Source organism: Arachis stenosperma, chromosome 9 (genome assembly GCF_014773155.1).
Source record: "Arachis stenosperma cultivar V10309 chromosome 9, arast.V10309.gnm1.PFL2, whole genome shotgun sequence".
NCBI classification, from domain to species: Eukaryota; Viridiplantae; Streptophyta; class Magnoliopsida; order Fabales; family Fabaceae; genus Arachis; species Arachis stenosperma.
The window spans coordinates 33,705,057-33,723,340 of NC_080385.1; the positions used below are offsets into that span (position 1 = coordinate 33,705,057).

Here is an 18,284-nt window from a genome sequence, read left to right on the forward strand (position 1 = left end):
CGCCACCTTATAGAGTTCTTGGGATGTAACCTCATGAACTTCTACTTCCTCTCCCATCATGATGCTATGAATCATGATAGCCCGGTCTATAGTAACTTCGGACCGGTTACTAGTGGGAATGACTGAGCATTGGATAAACTCCAACCATCCCCTAGCCACGGGCTTGAGGTCATGCCTTCTCAGTTGAACCGGCTTCCCTCTTGAATTTCTCTTCCATTGAGCGCCCTCTTCACAAATGTCTGTGAGGACTTGGTCCAACCTTTGATCAAAGTTGACCCTTCAAGTGTAGGGGTGTTCATCTCCTTGCATAATGGGCAAGTTGAATGCCAACCTTACATTCTCCGAACTAAAATCTAAGCATTTCCCCCGAACCATTGTAAGCCAATTCTTTGGGTCCGGGTTCACACTTTGATCATGGTTCTTGGTGATCCATGCATTAGCATAGAACTCTTGAACCATTAAGATTCCGACTTGTTGAATGGGGTTGGTAAGAACTTCCCAACCTCTTCTTCGGATCTCATGTCGGATCTCTGGATATTCACTCCTTTTGAGTTTGAAAGGGACCTCGGGGATCACCTTCTTCATGGCCACAACTTCATAGAAGTGGTCTTGATGCACCCTTGAGATGAATCTCTCCATCTCCCATGCTCGGAGGTGGAAGCTTTTGCCTTCCCTTTCCTCTTTCTAGAGGTTTCTCCGGCCTTAGATGCCATAAATGGTTATGGAAAAACAAAAAGCAATGCTTTTACCACACCAAACTTAGAAGTTTTGCTCGTCCTCGAGCAAAAGAAGAAAGAAGAAAGTAGAAGAAGAAGAAATAGAAGAGATGGAGGTGGCTTTGTGGTTCGGCCAAGGGGGAGAAGTAGTGTTTAGGTTGTGTGAAATTGAAAGAGTGAAGATGGGTTTATATAGGAGTGGAGAGGGGGTGTATGGTTCGGCCATAATGGGTGGGTTTGGGAGGGAAAGTGGTTTGAATTTGAATGGTGAGGTAGGTGGGATTTTATGAAGGATGGATGTGAGTGGTGAAGAGAATAGTGGGATTTGATAGGTGAGGGGTTTTTGGGGAAGAGGTGTTGAGGTGATTGGTGAATGGGTGAAGAAGAGAGAGAGTGGTGGGGTAGGTGGGGATCCTGTGGGGTCCACAGATCCTGAGGTGTCAAGGAAAATTCATCCCTGCACCAAGTGGCGAGCAAAAATGCTCCTTCTGCCAATTCTGGCGTTAAACGCTGGGCTGGTGCCCATTTCTGGTGTTTAACGCCAGCTTCTTGCCCCTTCCTGGCGTTTAACGCCAGTCTGGTGCCCCTTTCTGGCGTTAAACGCCCAGAATGGTGCCAGACTGGGCGTTAAACGCCTATTTGCTGCCCTTACTGGCGTTTAAACGCCAGCAGAGTTTCCTCCAGGGTGTGCTATTTTTCTTTCTATTTTTCATTTTGTTTCTGCTTTTTCAATTGATTTTGTGACTTCCCATGATCATCAACTTATAAAAAAAATAAAATAACAATGGAAAATAGATAAATATAACATTGGGTTGCATCCCAACAAGCGCTTCTTTAATGTCAGTAGCTTGACAGTGGGCTCTCATGGAGCCTCACAAATGTTCAGAGCAATGTTGGAACCTCCCAACACCAAACTTAGAGTTTGAATGTGGGGGTTCAACACCAAACTTAGAATTTGGTTGTGGCCTCCCAACACCAAACTTAGAGATTGACTGTGGGAGCTCTGTTTGACTCTATTTTGAGAGAAGCTCTTCATGCTTCCTCTCCATGGTTACAGAGGGATATCCTTGAGCTTTAAACACAAAGGATTTTTCATTCACTTGAATGATCAATTCTCCTCTGTCAACATCAATCACAGCCTTTGCTGTGGCTAGGAAGGGTCTGCCAAGGATGATAGATTCATCCATGCACTTCCCAGTCTCTAGGACTATGAAATCAGCAGGGATGTAATGGTCTTCAATCTTTACCAGAACATCCTCTACAAGTCCATAAGCTTGTTTTCTTGAATTGTCTGCCATCTCTAGTGAGATTCTTGCAGCTTGTACCTCAAAGATCCCTAGCTTCTCCATTACAGAGAGAGGCATGAGGTTTATGCTTGACCCTAGGTCACACAGAGCCTTCTCAAACGTCATGGTGTCTATGGCACAAGGTATTGAGAACTTCCCAGGGTCCTGTCTCTTTTGAGGTAATCTCTGCCTAGTCAAGTTATCTAGTTCTTTGGTGAGCAAAGGGGGTTCATCTTCCCAAGTCTCATTACCAAATAACTTGTCATTTAGCTTCATGATTGCTCCAAGGTACTTAGCAACTTGCTCTTCAGAGACATCTTCGTCCTCTTCAGAGGAAGAATACTCATCAGAGCTCATGAATGGCAGAAGTAAATCCAATGGAATCTCTATGGTCTCAGTGTGAGCCTTAGATTCCCATGGTTCCTTATTAGGGAACTCATTGGATGCCAGTGGACGTCCATTGAGGTCTTCCTCAGTGGCACTCACTGCCTCTTTCTCCTCTCCAAATTCGGCCATGTTGATGGCCTTGCACTCTCCTTTTGGATTCTCTTCTGTATTGCTTGGAAGAGTACTAGGAGGGAGTTCAGTAACTTTCTTACTCAGCTGACCCACTTGTGCCTCCAAGTTTCTAATGGAGGACCTTGTTTCAGTCATGAAACTTTGAGTGGTTTTGATTAGATCAGAGACCATGGTTACTAATTCAGAGTGGCTCTGCTTAGAATTCTCTGTCTGTTGCTGAGAAGATGATGGAAAAGGCTTGCCATTGCTAAACCTGTTTCTTCCACCATTATTGTTGTTGAAACCTTGTTGAGGTCTCTGTTGATCCTTCCATGAGAGATTTGGATGGTTTCTCCATGAAGGATTATAGGTGTTTCCATAGGATTCTCCCATGTAATTCACCTCTTCCATTGAAGGGTTCTCAGGATCATAAGCTTCTTCTTCAGATGAAGCGTCCTTAGCACTGCCTGGTGCAGCTTGCATTCCAGACAGACTCTGAGAAATCATATTGACTTGCTGAGTCAATATTTTATTCTGAGCCAATATGGCATTCAGAGTATCAACCTTAAGAACTCCTTTCTTCTGATTCGTCCCATTGTTCACAGGATTCCTTTCAGAAGTGTACATGAATTGGTTATTTGCAACCATTTCAATGAGTTCTTGAGCTTCTGCAGGTGTCTTCTTCAGATGAAGAGATCCTCCAGCAGAGCTTTTGACAAATGAATTTTTGCCGGTATAGAAATTTTCAAGTAATCAATCATAGTATAGTCTAAACCGACGCAAAATCCATCATCAAACAAATCTACAATCTATAATCGAGAGTATTAGTCCCGAGTCATTCTTCCCTAGGAATGCTACAAGGGTGCATGTATTGGTTAAGTGGTCTTTCGTGGCTTGGATAGTGTGGCATAAAAGTGCTAATAAAAGAAAACGACAATCAATCTATATTAAAAGCCTTGGCCAAGGTTGAACATTGGAAGTTCCATCACTATAGCTTCATTCAATTGTGATAACAAAGGAGTGTTGCTTTACTTAGTTAACCCCTAATCATAGAGGAAAGTCAAGTAAAAGTAACTAACTTAAGTCACAAGTCCTAGTCTTACCCTAGGGAAGTCTAGCTTTAGTGCACTCTAAGTCAATTAGCAATCCTCAATTCTTAATCAACAATTGACATCCATTATTCAAGTGTCTCCAATGACTCAACCACTAGGCCAAGTAAGGGAATACTACTCCATTTCTAAAGTTGGCATTTTCTCAAACATTTGGAGGGCAAGAATGAAAGACATAGTAAAATTGAGAGAAGATTTAGAATCAAAGTAATTCAACACAAGAGATTAACAAGAATCAACAATGAATAACAACGAAAATGAGATCTTCAATGAATCAATAGAATCCAAAACAACAAAGTTAAACCTAAGATCTATAAGAATTGAACAATTACAAACACTAATTGAGATTGGAGAAGATGATCTACAATCATGAACAAAGTAAATTGAGAGTGGCAATAGATCTCACCAAGGAAAGGTTGAGAATTGAGAAAATGAAGATGAATCCTAGAGAGAAGTTGGAGTTTCTCTCTCTACAAATGTAACTAACTAAAACTATCTATCTAAAGATGTACAATTAGTCTATGGATGTGAATGTGTGTTAATCCCCTTCAATCCTTGGCTCTTATATGCATTTTGGCGCCAAAGTTGGTTGTTGAAACCTTCCAAAATCGCCAGGCACGTGTTGCAATAAAAGAATCACGTGCGGACTACGACGCATGCGCGCACGGTACGCGTGCACGTCCTTGTCCTGTATCGCAATGTGCGCGCGAGCGCCTTGTGCGCGTACGCGTGCTTGGCCGAAATCAATTCTTTGGCTTTTTGTGCTTCTCTCCACTTGCATGCTTCCTTCCTTGCTTTCTTTGATCCATGCCTAGCCTATTTCAATCCTGGAATTACTAGCAAACACATCAAGGCATCTTATGGAATCAAAGAGGAACTAGAATTCATCAAAATAAGGCTTAAAAAGCATGTTTTTACACTTAAGCACAAATAAGGGAGAGATAACAAAACCATGCTAATTCCTAGGCTAAATGTGACAAAAGGTTATCAAAATACTCTAAATTCAATACAAAACAAACCGTCAAATTGGGGTTTGTCAACCTCCCCACACTTAAACCTTAGCATGTCCTCATGCTAAAATAAGAAGGAACTAAGGGTTATGACATTTATTTGAATGCAACTAAACTATGTGAATCCTATCTAAAGGCAACTATCTAAAGCAATTGAAAATGCTTAGTTCAAACAAATCAATTTCCAAGAGAGCGTGCATAAGCACAAGAGCTAGGCATATAGGAACTAAGTCCAAACCACAATTGTATTGAATTATCAAAAGGAGTTCAACTTGCAAGAATATAGATAATATGGGTGAATACATGTGATTGAACTTTTGAACCCTCACCGGATGTGTATCCGCTCTATTCACTCAAGTGTTTAAGGGTTAACTCACTCAATTCTCTTCTAATCATGTTTTCCAAAATTTGATTTTCTTCTAACAATCAACACTTATTCAATGCATGCTTACATTCATCATGAGGTCTTTCATTTAGGTTGTAATGGGGTTAGGGTCAAGGTGGGATCATTTATGGTTAAGTGGACTAGGATTTGAATCTTTGATTAGCATAGACCTTCCCACCTAACCTATTTAATAACCTATACAAATGCAAACTATCCTAACCTCCTATTCTTCACTTTTTCTTACATACTCATGCATTCTTATTTGATTCATAACACCTATGCATTGATTCCCCTTTTTTTATTGACTTCACTTTGGGGTATTTTGTCCCCTCTTCATTATATATATTTTTTTCTTTTTCATCATCATTTTTTTTCTCTTTTTTTTCTTTCTTTTTCATTCATTTTTTTTCTTTCTTTATATATATATATATTTTTTTTTTCTTTTCTTCTTTCAAACTATATACAAAAACATCAATGCATAACGTCTCTACATTTAATCAATACATGAATATGTACCCAATTCCTAAACATGAAAGTGTACTACCCCTTTTATCCCATCCAATGTTCCCAAGCCTCACCAACCTTGAATAATAAACACTCTCACTAGCCTAGGCTAATCAAAGATCCAAGCAAGGACTTTTCATTGGTTTTCCGCCTTGGGCTTGTAATGTGCTAAAATAAGAACGAGTTGGTTAAGCATAGGCTCAAAATTGGCTAACAATGGAGAATAAAAGGTTGGCTATTTGGGCAAGTGGCTAATGAAGTGATGGCCTCAATCATATAAATGCGCAAACACGAGAAGTAAATGGATATATAGAATCAAGCAAATCAAGGATCACAATCATAAAAAGAGAACAATTTCACACAAGAATGGAAAATAAGTGGTTATAAAATGTAACCACATCAATAGGCTCAAGTCTCACAAGCTTGTGTTCTTAGTTCAATACATGCTTCACAAAGTATGAAATTCAAGCAAGTTTCACCAAAAATTTTTCTTTCAATCAATTGGGTCAATGCTCTATATTTAAACCTTTTTTTTCTTGAAAAATCTCAATGTTTAACTAAGCATTGTTGTGATTGAAAAATTCAAAGATTTTCTTAGTTCACCCTTCCCTTTTTCACTCAAAATCAATTTCTTATGCAAAAAGGGTGACTAAGTATTTGCAATTCAAAGTATGATTTCTAATCACAATCTCAATTAAAAATAAAGATATGCAAAAATGTATAAAGAAAAATCCAACTAAAAGTATGAAATCTATCATCTAAAACATCCAAGGATATCCATAAGCATCAAAGTATCTAAAATCCAAAATAAATCCAAAATAAGCAGTAAAAGTATCAAGCAGTAAAAGTATCTAAAATAAACTCAAAATACATCAAATATACACAAAAGGTGTGCAAAGTGAGATAGCTAGAAAAGTGGCTAAAATGTTCACCGGTATCTAATGATGCCACCGGCTACCTCCCCACACTTAAGATCAAGCATCGTCCTCGATGCTAATCCTGAGGATCCGGGATAGGTACACCGGTAGGCTCTGGCTGTGGCGGTGGTACCGGCTGAGACTCCTGTGTCTGAGGTGGTGCCTCCATATGTGCTGGCTCAGCCACATGAACACCCTCAGTCTATAAATCTGCGTGCTCCTCCTCATGGGTCTCCTCATCAGAACCGGAAGATTCTGGTAGAGGTGGCAACTCAAGGCCCTGGGCCACAAACATCTGGTCGATCCGATCTAGACGACGCATGATCTGGCGCTGGCTGCGCTCCATGTACCGGAAGAGACGCTGAACTAACAAGTAAAGTGGCTGAGGTGCGGCTGCGGTAGATGCTCCTGCAGGGGCTGAGGATGAAGAGGGTCCAACTCCCTCAACTGCTGCTCTGGCTCGAGATCGACGGCGCGAGGCGGGTCTCTCGTGCACCCAGGATCCCCACGGAATAGTAACTGGCTCCTTCTGAGGGAGCGGTGGAGGTGGTGATACATCATCCTAGTGCCATGGAACTCCGGCCCGCTGAATCATCTGAGTGACCAAGACCGGAAAAGGAAAGAGACCTCGGATGTGGGCTCTCCACATGAACCGCCTGATCAGCTGGGGGTAATAAACATCTCTCCCCTCCATCACACAGCTGATCAAGATCAACATGGCAACTGGGATCTCTGTGAAATGAGTCGTAGGCATGACGTAATGAGCGAAAATCTGCTGCCAAGTCTTGGCCTCTCGGCTCAGATAACTAAAGTGCATCCCCTTGGGTGCCGTGTTATCGGCATCCATAACCCAAGGAGCATCCGGAGTAGCTACCACTGCCCTCAATGCCTCAAAATCAAAAGTCATGCAATGAAGGTCTATCTCGGCCTGCATGAATGCATCAGTGTCACTGGACTTAGGCCGGCAAGTAAGGGCATCCTCTATGGCCTGCTCTGTGATGGGTACCTCAATCCCCCTAACAAGTACCGAATCAAGGGTGTGGCGGAAGAAATTGCAGTAGAACTCCTGCACCCAAGACCGGTTCACCCGGCTCAATTCCCTATCCAGAAAAGTCAAACCCATCCGGTCAATACGCTGGTGGATGATGTCGGTCAAATCTGATGGAATAACCAGCTTCTTCTCAGTATTCAGATTCTTTGAATTGTAGCTTGGGAATCTGAGTTCACAATAGAGATTGGGGAATTTGACCGTATCCTGAGCCGGTAGTAGTTGGTTTGCTTTATCTATGTCATTTAGAGGGTTTTGAGCATAGGCAAGCAGTGAGGCAAAAGTGGGGTTTGGTGTTTTCTTCCTCTTTTTGGAAGATGATGCCTTTCCTTTCCCTTTATCCGACATCCTGAAAAATGGAATAAAATATAGGCAATTAAGCACTTAGCACGAAGCAAGTAAATCATATTCAGGATGGAAAATAAATGGCAAGCAGATATGATGTGAATTAAATTTGAAACATGGACAACAAGTAAAAAAAACAGAAAACATAGCCATAAACCAAGAGTTTAATGTTTCAACAATGTGCACAATGTAGAAGGAATAGGCATGTTCATCATCATGACTCAAAGTAATGGTCAAAAGGGTTAAAGTGCAAGTGAAAATGAAGTTGGTAAGTAAAGAAGTCAGTGATTTGGAAAAGTGGAATTAGAAATTAGTAGTATGATGAGAGATGCACCTTTTAAGCACGCAAATCATGTTTACAATATTTAATGCAAATCCCGGGAATCGAAAATAACGAGAATTAGCCCAAATTCGTAATAAAGACCAAAATGAAATTAAATTTCTTGAAAATTGGGCAGCATCTCGGCTTAAAATTGGACGTTCCCGGGTAGCAAAATAGCACAAACAGCATCATTACAGTATCAATTAATCACAGTGGCAACGAGATAGCATCCAAGTAACACAGATTGCATACAGAGCAACTCAAAATTGGCACTTAGCAGACAAGCAAACAAACAGAAAATAAACACAAACGGAGCACTTATCAGGCCTAGAATCCTCTATCCAGCCCTAGCTACCTAACCGCAATTATTTCTAACTAATCCTAACATACAACATTTGAATGCAGACTATCTAACAGAAAATTACAGTAATTAACAGAAATGAACAATTAAAGAGAACAGACATTGGAGCAGGAACCTGGGACCGGGGAAGAACCGAGAATGGGAGGGAGAATTGGGATAGGGGTGAGGGCAGCAGAGGCAGAAGCTTGCACCGCCGTGGACGGTGGCGGTGAAGATGGCGGCAGCCGCGGTTTTGCAAGGAAGCAGAGAGAGAGAGTGAATGGGAGTGGGTGGTGACGACGGCGCAGCCGCCGGCGGTGGTGAAGGTGGTGACGGGCAGAGGTGGCTGTGGTGGTTGGCGTTTGGGCAGGGGTGGATGGACGAGAGAGGGAGAGGACGTGGGCGATTGGGGTGATGGCGAGAGAAGGGGTTGGCCGTGCGGTGGTGGCCGACGGAGCAGCGGCGGTTGAGGGTGAGAGGAGGAAGAAGATGAAAATGGGGGAGGTTGAAGAAAGAGTGCGCGAGTGCGCAACGTTCTTCGCGTGTTAGGGTTATCAGTTTTCAAATCGACGCGTGCGCGCCCTTTGCGCGTCCGCGTGCATTGAAGAATCTAGGGACCTACGCGTGCGCGTACAGTGCGCTCACGTGTGGATGATTAAAATAGGTAAGGACGCGTGCGCGTACCGCGCGCGCACGCGTGCAAGGAGTTGGGCTGGAGGCTTAAAGTTGGCCCACATGAGGCCTAACTCTCTGGTCAATGTCCTGGAGGTTGGACTACTAGGCCTGCGCGTACGCGGCATGTGCGCGTCCGCGTATAAATGGCAGTTCATCATAAGACGCGCAAGCGCGATACGTGCGCTCGCGTCTTTTTCTTTTCTTGGTTGATGGACGCGCACGCGGCACGTACGCGTCCGCGCGAGTTGAGTTGGGCCAGGGGCTTATTGTTTGCCCAGAGCCGGCTCAACTCTCTGGGTATTGGCCCAGAAGTTGCAGTAGCCAATTGACGCGTACGCGGTAGGTGTGCGTACGCGCGCGTTTCCTTATAGTTGTATGGACGCGCACGCACGTAGTGCGCGTAAGCGTGGAGTGAGTTGGGCTTGAGGCACAATGCTGGCCTATGAGAGGCCCAACTCTCTGGAATATGGGTGATGATGCATCCGCTCATGGACGCGTGCGCGTACATGGTGCGCGCGCGTCCATCCCCCTTTTTTTTTTTTTTTGAAATGCCTAAAAGCTCTAATTGCCTAAAGACTCCCCATGGTGCCTACAACTCCTTATTTAGTCAAGATCACACACTTTCTAAAATGCAAGTTGGTTTTGAGATTTATTCTATTTCTACTAAGCACAACATACACGTTAATATGCTAGCAACTAGTGTACACAAACAAGCTAATTATGAAGTGAAGAACTACCTACAATGGTAACTCAAATCCCTTATTAAACCAAATTAAAAGAGTATGGAAGGAGTTTACCATGGTGGGGTGTCTCCCACCTAGCACTTTTAGTTAAGGTCCTTAAGTTGGACATTTTGAGATGCTTGTTGTTATGGTGGCTTATGTTTGTACTCTTCTTCGAATTCCCACCAATGTTTGCTCTTCCAATAGCCTCCGGGGTCCCAATTTAAACGTACAAGGCTTTCAAGGGGGCCTAAGCAAGTAACACGGCCCCTAAGTTGATAGTGATCTATGTATGTTCCGGGGTCCCATACTTTGTTTGTCAACTCCTTTTCTTCTTGATCTTCATGCTTCCAATAGGGTGACAAACTTATTGAATTCTCCTTGTAACTCATACTCATCATCTTAAACCCATTGAATTTGGCTTCACTCAACCTTTGAAACTCAAAGTTTGATCTCCCATCCTTTATGCACCTTGATTCACATTGTCCACCAACATCTAATTCGTTCTTACTCTCTAGCCCACAAAGAGCTCTAAGTTGACCGTCCGTTTCTAACAACGCATATTGATATGGGCCAAGAAAATTAAAGGATGAGATGATTACCCACTCAATTTGTGATTGGGACGGCGACTTAGCAAGGAAGATATTCAATGATCTTGACATTGTAGGTTCCACCTCCTTTGGCTCCTCCATGATGTTTTCCATCTTTTGATAACTCTTTTTAAATTCTTCTTGTTTGCTAACTTCCTTCAAACCTTTATCATTGATCAAGTTATGTGTTGGAGGTTGCGCACCCTCCTCAACATTGGTTTCACATTCGAAGGGGGAAGCTTCAACAAGATCACCATTGTCACTTGATGTAGAGTTATTTTCGTTGATGGAACTTTCTTCTTGTTCAACCTCCTCTAGGTCTTCTTCCACTTCTTTATCTTCAACAATCTCCATTTCCTCCGCTTGTTGCAACACACACTCCAATTCTTTGCGCTCAACTTGAGACTCTAGAGTCTCACTCATACCTCCCTCTTTGGTTGCTTTCTCACAATCATCCGTGAACTCATTTCGCTTGTGATATGAATCCCAAGAATCTATCTTTTGACGGATGGTTGCTTGAAGTCGATCCATTTCTTCCTTGAAACGATCCCTTAATTCTTGTTCCGCTTTACTAACATAAGTAGGATCATATTGCTCTTGGATTAATGGACATTGATATGCTTCCTTGGAGGTTTGTGGCGGAGAGGGAGAGTCATAATATGGTTGGAAAGAATATTCATCAAAGCTTTGAGGTGGGAAGTCATTTTGGTTATTGGTAGAGGGTGAAATTATACGGGACGTAAATTCTTGGAGGGTAGAGGTGAAACTAGTGAAGGCAGTTTGGATCTCTTCTTGCTCTTGAAGAATGATACCAAGTGCATCATCTATGGGGGCTTGGGTTGGAGGGTAAGAATGTTGGAGTGGTGATGATTCAAGGGTTGTTTGTTCATAATCGTCACAAGGGTATGCATAGGGGGAATATAGATTTGGATCATATGTGGGCACTTGGTGGAAATAAGATGTGGGTTGAGAATATGGTGCACAGAATGGTGGTGGTTGAGTGGTATAACCATGATAAGAATCATCATATCCATAGGAATGATATGCATTATAGGAAAGATTACCATCATAGTAACTTGAAGGGGAAGGTTGCCATGATGATTGCTCATCTGGATATGGCTCCCCTCCTGAGAATTCATCTATCCCATACTGTGAGCCATCATTCAAGTTTTCATCGCCTACAAAATAGTCAAAGTCATATCCAAAACCACAAGGACGAGAATTCATAGTGGCGAATAGAAACAAAACCAATAGAGATCTTAAAACTAACAAAAACTAACAAACAAACAAAAGACAAACATATTCACAATATTCACATATTTACATTAACCAAAAACATGGCACTCATGCGCATTCCCTGGCAACGGCGCCATTTTGACAAATGAATTTTTGCCGGTATAGAAATTTTCAAGTAATCAATCGTAGTATAGTCTAAACCGACGCAAAATCCATCATCAAACAAATCTACAATCTATAATCGAGAGTATTAGTCCCGAGTCGTTCTTCCCTAGGAATGCTACAAGGGTGCATGTATTGGTTAAGTGGTCTTTCGTGGCTTGGATAGTGTGGCATAAAAGTGCTAATAAAAGAAAACGACAATCAATCTATATTAAAAGCCTTGGCCAAGGTTGAACATTGGAAGTTCCATCACTATAGCTTCATTCAATTGTGATAACAAAGGAGTGTTGCTTTACTTAGTTAACCCCTAATCATAGAGGAAAGTCAAGTAAAAGTAACTAACTTAAGTCACAAGTCCTAGTCATACCCTAGGGAAGTCTAGCTTTAGTGCACTCTAAGTCAATTAGCAATCCTCAATTCTTAATCAACAATTGACATCCATTATTCAAGTGTCTCCAATGACTCAACCACTAGGCCAAGTGAGGGAATACTACTCCATTTCTAAAGTTGGCATTTTCTCAAACATTTGGAGGGCAAGAATGAAAGACATAGTAAAATTGAGAGAAGATTTAGAATCAAAGTAATTCAACACAAGAGATTAACAAGAATCAACAATGAATAACAACGAAAATGAGATCTTCAATGAATCAATAGAATCCAAAACAACAAAGTTAAACCTAAGATCTATAAGAATTGAACAATTACAAACACTAATTGAGATTGGAGAAGATGATCTACAATCATGAACAAAGTAAATTGAGAGTGGCAATAGATCTCACCAAGGAATGGTTGAGAATTGAGAAAATGAAGATGAATCCTAGAGAGAAGTTGGAGTTTCTCTCTCTACAAATGTAACTAACTAAAACTATCTATCTAAAGATGTACAATTAGTCTATGGATGTGAATGTGTGTTAATCCCCTTCAATCCTTGGCTCTTATATGCATTTTGGCGCCAAAGTTGGTTGTTGAAACCTTCCAAAATCGCCAGGCACGTGTTGCAATAAAAGAATCACGTGCGGACTACGACGCGTGCGCGCACGGTACGCGTGCGCGTCCTTGTCCTGTATCGCAATGTGCGCGCGAGCGCCTTGTGCGCGTACGCGTGCTTGGCCGAAATCAATTCTTTGGCTTTTTGTGCTTCTCTCCACTTGCATGCTTCCTTCCTTGCTTTCTTTGATCCATGCCTAGCCTATTTCAATCCTGGAATTACTAGCAAACACATCAAGGCATCTTATGGAATCAAAGAGGAACTAGAATTCATCAAAATAAGGCTTAAAAAGCATGTTTTTACACTTAAGCACAAATAAGGGAGAGATAACAAAACCATGCTAATTCCTAGGCTAAATGTGACAATAGGTTATCAAAATACTCTAAATTCAATACAAAACAAACTGTCAAATTGGGGTTTGTCAACTGTCCAATGACATCTTGGACAGTTCAGACAGACCATCATAGAAGATACCTATGATGCTCCATTCAGAAAGCATGTCAGAAGGACACTTTTTGATCAATTGTTTGTATCTTTCCCAAGCTTCATAGAGGGGTTCACCTTCCTTCTGTCTGAAGGTTTGGACTTCCACTCTAAGCTTACTCAATTTTTGAGGTGGAAAGAACTTTGCCAAGAAGGCATTGACTAGCTTTTCCCAAGCATTCAGGCTTTCTTTAGGTTGTGAGTCCAACCATATCCTAGCTCTGTCTCTTACAGCAAAAGGGAATAGCATAAGTCTGTAGACCTCAGGGTCAACCCCATTGGTCTTGACAGTGTCACAGATTTGCAAGAACTCAGCTAAAAACTGATGAGGATCTTCCAATGGAAGTCCATGAAACTTGCAATTCTGTTGCATTAGAGAAACTAATTGAGGCTTAAGCTCAAAGTTGTTTGCTCCAATGGCAGGGATAGAGATGCTTCTCCCAAAAACTTGGTGCACGAAATTGTGATCATCAATGGCGCCATCAACATGGTACGCTCAATTGCAATCTCAACTCTTTATCACAACTTCGCACAACTAACCAGCAAGTGCACTGGGTCGTCCAAGTAATAAACCTTACGCGAGTAAGGGTCGATCCCACGGAGATTGTTGGTATGAAGCAAGCTATGGTCACCTTGCAAATCTCAGTCAGGCAGACTCAAATGGTTATGGAGGATAACATAGAATATAAAATAAGGATAGAGATACTTATGTAATTCATTGGTGAGAATTTTAGATAAGCGTATGGAGATGCTTTGTCCCTTCCGTCTCTCTGCTTTCCTACTGTCTTCATCCAATCCTTCTTACTCCTTTCCATGGCAAGCTGTATGTTGGGCATCACCGTTGTCAGTGGCTACAATCCCGTCCTCTCAGTGAAAATGTTCAACGCGCTCTGTCACAGCACGGCTAATCATCTGTCGGTTTTCAATCAGGTTGGAATAGAATCCATTGATTCTTTTGCGTCTGTCACTAACGCCCAGCCTTCAGAAGTTTGAAGCTCGTCACAGTCATTCAATCCTCGAATCCTACTCAGAATACCACAGACAAGGTTTAGACCTTCCGGATTCTCTTGAATGCCGCCATCAATTCTAGCTTATACCACGAAGATTCCGGTTAAAGAATCCAAGAGATAAACATTCAAGCCTTGTTTGCTTGTAGAACGGGAGTGGTTGTCAGGCACGCGTTCATAAGTGAGAATGATGATGAGCGTCACATAATCATCACATTCATTATGTTCTTGGGTGCAAATGAATATCTTAGAACAAGAATAGGCTGAATTGAATAGAAGAACAATAGTAATTGCATTAATACTCGAGGTACAGCAGAGCTCCACACCTTAATCTATGGTGTGTAGAAACTCCACCATTGAAAATACATAAGAACAAGGTCTAGGCATGGCCGTGAGGCCAGCCCCATGATCTAAGATAGCATAAGACTACTCAAAGATAGCCACCAAGATGAATATACAATAGTAAAAGGTCCTATTTGTAGAGAACTAATAGCTTAGGTTTTACAAAGATGAGTAAATGACATAAATATCCACTTCCGTGCCCACTTGGTGTGTGCTTGGGCTGAGCATTGAAGCATTTTCGTGTAGAGACTTTTCTTGGAGTTAAACGCCAGCTTTTGTGCCAGTTTGGGCGTTTAACTCCCATTCTTGTGCCGGTTCCGGCGTTTTACGCCAAAATTCTTGAGCTGAATTGGATTGTCTGTTTGGGCCATCAAATCTCGGGCAAAGTATGGACTATTATACATTGCTGGAAAGCCCAGGATGTCTACTTTCCAACGCAGTTGAGAGCGCTCCAATTAGGCTTCTATAGCTCCAGAAAATCCACTTCGAGTGCAGGGAGGTTAGAATCCAACAGCATCTGCAGTCCTTTTTAGCCTCTGAATCAGATTTTCGGTCAGATCCCTCAATTTCAACCAGAAAATACCTGAAATCACAGAAAAACACACAAACTCATAGTAAAGTCCAGAAAAGTGAATTTTAACTAAAAGCTAATGAAAATATAATAAAAACTAACTAGAACATACCAAAAACATACTAAAAACAATGCCAAAAAGCATATAAATTATCCGCTCATCTGGTTGGAAAGTAGACATCCAAGGCTTTCCAGCAATATATAATAGTTCATACTTTGCGCGAAGATAGACGATGTAAACTGGCGTTCAACGCCAGTTCCATATTGCAGTCTGGCGTTCAGCGTCAGAAACAGGTTGCAAGTTGGAGTTCAACGCCAGCAACAGGTTACAACCTGGCGTTCAACTCCAGAAACAGCCCAGGCACGTGAGAAGCTTAAGTCTCAGCCCCAGCACACACCAAGTGGGCCCCAGAAGTGGATTTCTGCACCAATTATCTTAGCTTACTCATTTTCTGTAAACCTAGGTTACTAGTTTAGTATTTAAACAACTTTTAGAGACTTATTTTGTACCTCATGACATTTTTAGATCTGAATTTTATACTCTTTGACGGCATGAGTCTTTAAACTCCATTGTTGGGGGTGAGGAGCTCTGCAGCGTCTCGATGAATTAATGCAATTATTTCTGTTTTCCATTCAAACACGCTTGTTCCTATCTATGATGTTCATTCGCGCTTCACTATGAAGAAGGTAATGATCCGTGACACTCATCACCTTCCTCAATCCATGAACATGTGCCTGACAACCACCTCTATTCTACATCAGATTGAATGAGTATCTCTTAGATTCCTTAATCAGAATCTTCGTGGTATAAGCTAGAATTGATGGCGGCATTCATGAGAATCCAGAAAGTCTAAACCTTGTCTGTGGTATTCCGAGTAGGATTCTGGGATTGGATGACTGTGACGAGCTTTAAACTCGCGAGTGTTGGGCGTGATGACAAACGCAAAAGAATCAATGGATTCTATTCCAACATGATCGAGAACCAACAGATGATTAGCCGTGCTGTGACAGAGCATTTGGACCATTTTCACGGAGAGGATGGGAAGTAGCCATTGACAACGGTGACCCCCTACATACAGCTTGTCATGGAAGGAGCCTTGCAATTTTTGAAAGTAAAAAAGTAGTATGTTGCAGAGATTCAGAAGACAAAGCATCTCCAAAACTCCAACATATTCTCCATTACTGCATAACAAGTATTTATTTTATGCCCTTTGACTTTTTACAATTAAAACTAAAAATTATTATTGATATTATATCCTGACTAAGAGTTACAATATAACCATAGCTTGCTTCAAACCAACAATCTCCGTGGGATTCGACCCTTACTCACGTAAGGTATTACTTGGACGACCCAGTGCACTTGCTGGTTAGTTGTGCGGATTGCAAAAGTGTGATTGCAATTTCGTGCACCACCCACAACCTGAAGGAGAAGTGGAGAAAATCCAGATCGGGAACACCCCGGACCAAACAACTAACATCGGCACACTCCTAAAAGGGGACATAAAAGAATCACTCGTACTGTTCCTACGCGACAACGCCGACCTCTTTGCGTGGAAAGCCGTAGACATGCCAGGCATAGATCCCAAACTAATGTGCCACAAGCTAGCAGTCTACCCAGGATCTCGGCCGGTACAACAAAGGCGCAGAAAGCTAGGACCAGAACGCTCTCAAGCAGTGGAAGAACAGGTACGAGCTCTACTGGAGGCAGGCTTCATAAGAGAAGTCAAATACCCGCTATTGCTTGCTAATGTCATTTTGGTAAAAAAAGCCAAATGGGAAGTGGAGAATGTGCACCGACAATACCAATCTCAACAAAGCTTTCCCGAAATATCCTTATCCACTCCCAAACATCGACGCACTAGTAGATGCCTCCTCCAGATACAAATACCTCTCCTTTATGGATGCATACTCGGGATATAACCAAATCCCAATGTACCCACCCGACCAAGAAAAAACCTCTTTCGTAACCCCAAAGGTAAATTACTGCTACATTGTTATGCCCTTCGGTCTCAAAAATACGGGAGCCACTTACCAAAGATTAATGAACAAAATTTTTTTGGATCACATCGGAAAGATCATGGAGGTCTACGTAGACGACATGCTAGTGAAGACGCAAAACGAAGAGATGTTATTATCCGACCTGACACAAGTATTCAACACCATAAGACGATACGGCATGCGACTCAATCCCATAAAATGTACCTTCGCAGTAGAAGCTGGTAAATTCTTGGGTTTTATGATCACACAGAGGAATCGAGGCAAACCCGGACAAGTGCAGGGCCGTACTCGACATGAAAAGCCCGACTTGTATCAAAGAGGTACAACAACTCAACGGGCGGTTGGCAGCCTTGTCCAGATTCTTGGCGGGATCCGCAATAAGATCTCTCCCCTTCTACGCCACTCTAAGGAAGGGAAAGGAGTTTAAATGGACAGTTGAATGCGAGCAAGCCTTCCAAGACTTCAAATAATTTCTGGGACAGCCACCTATATTAAGTCGGCCACGGAAAGGAGAACCACTCATCTTGTACCTCGCAGTAGGAAATCGGACAATAGCCTCAGCACTGGTCTGAGAAGACAACAGTGGACAACAACCCATATACTTCATCAGCAAAGCGTTACAAGGGTCCGAGCAGAACTACTAGAAAATAGAAAAGTTCGCTTACGCTCTCATAATAACATCTCGACAACTTCGCCCATATTTCCAGTCTCACACATCAAACGTAACTCAGTAGTAATCATTGGGGACGCCTCCCACCGGGTAAACGCACCCTAGCATCCTGATCGGGCCTCCTCCTCTCCATGCCTATAATAAAGAGGGCACCACTGTTAGCCCACTCTCCGAAAATTTAAACATGCAATCAAGCCTCTAATATGCTAAACTACACTAAAACAATGGCACCATCCCCCTCTCCCCCACTATCATATAGAGGGGGATCTACTTACTACCATCACACAGCAAAAAGATCACTACCAAAAGAAAAATCTATTGCTAACCAAACACAGCAATAACTAAAGAAACATGAAGGTA

At 42.2% G+C, this 18,284-nt stretch overlaps 1 non-coding gene across 1 annotated transcript; it reads left to right on the forward strand.

Moving 5' to 3' along the window:
• The first annotated feature begins 13,346 nt into the window (after positions 1-13,346).
• On the forward strand, positions 13,347-13,454 carry LOC130952566 (small nucleolar RNA R71). Its single transcript, XR_009074745.1, has one exon. It is a non-coding gene; the product is annotated as a small nucleolar RNA R71 (small nucleolar RNA).
• Positions 13,455-18,284: the final 4,830 nt, after the last annotated feature.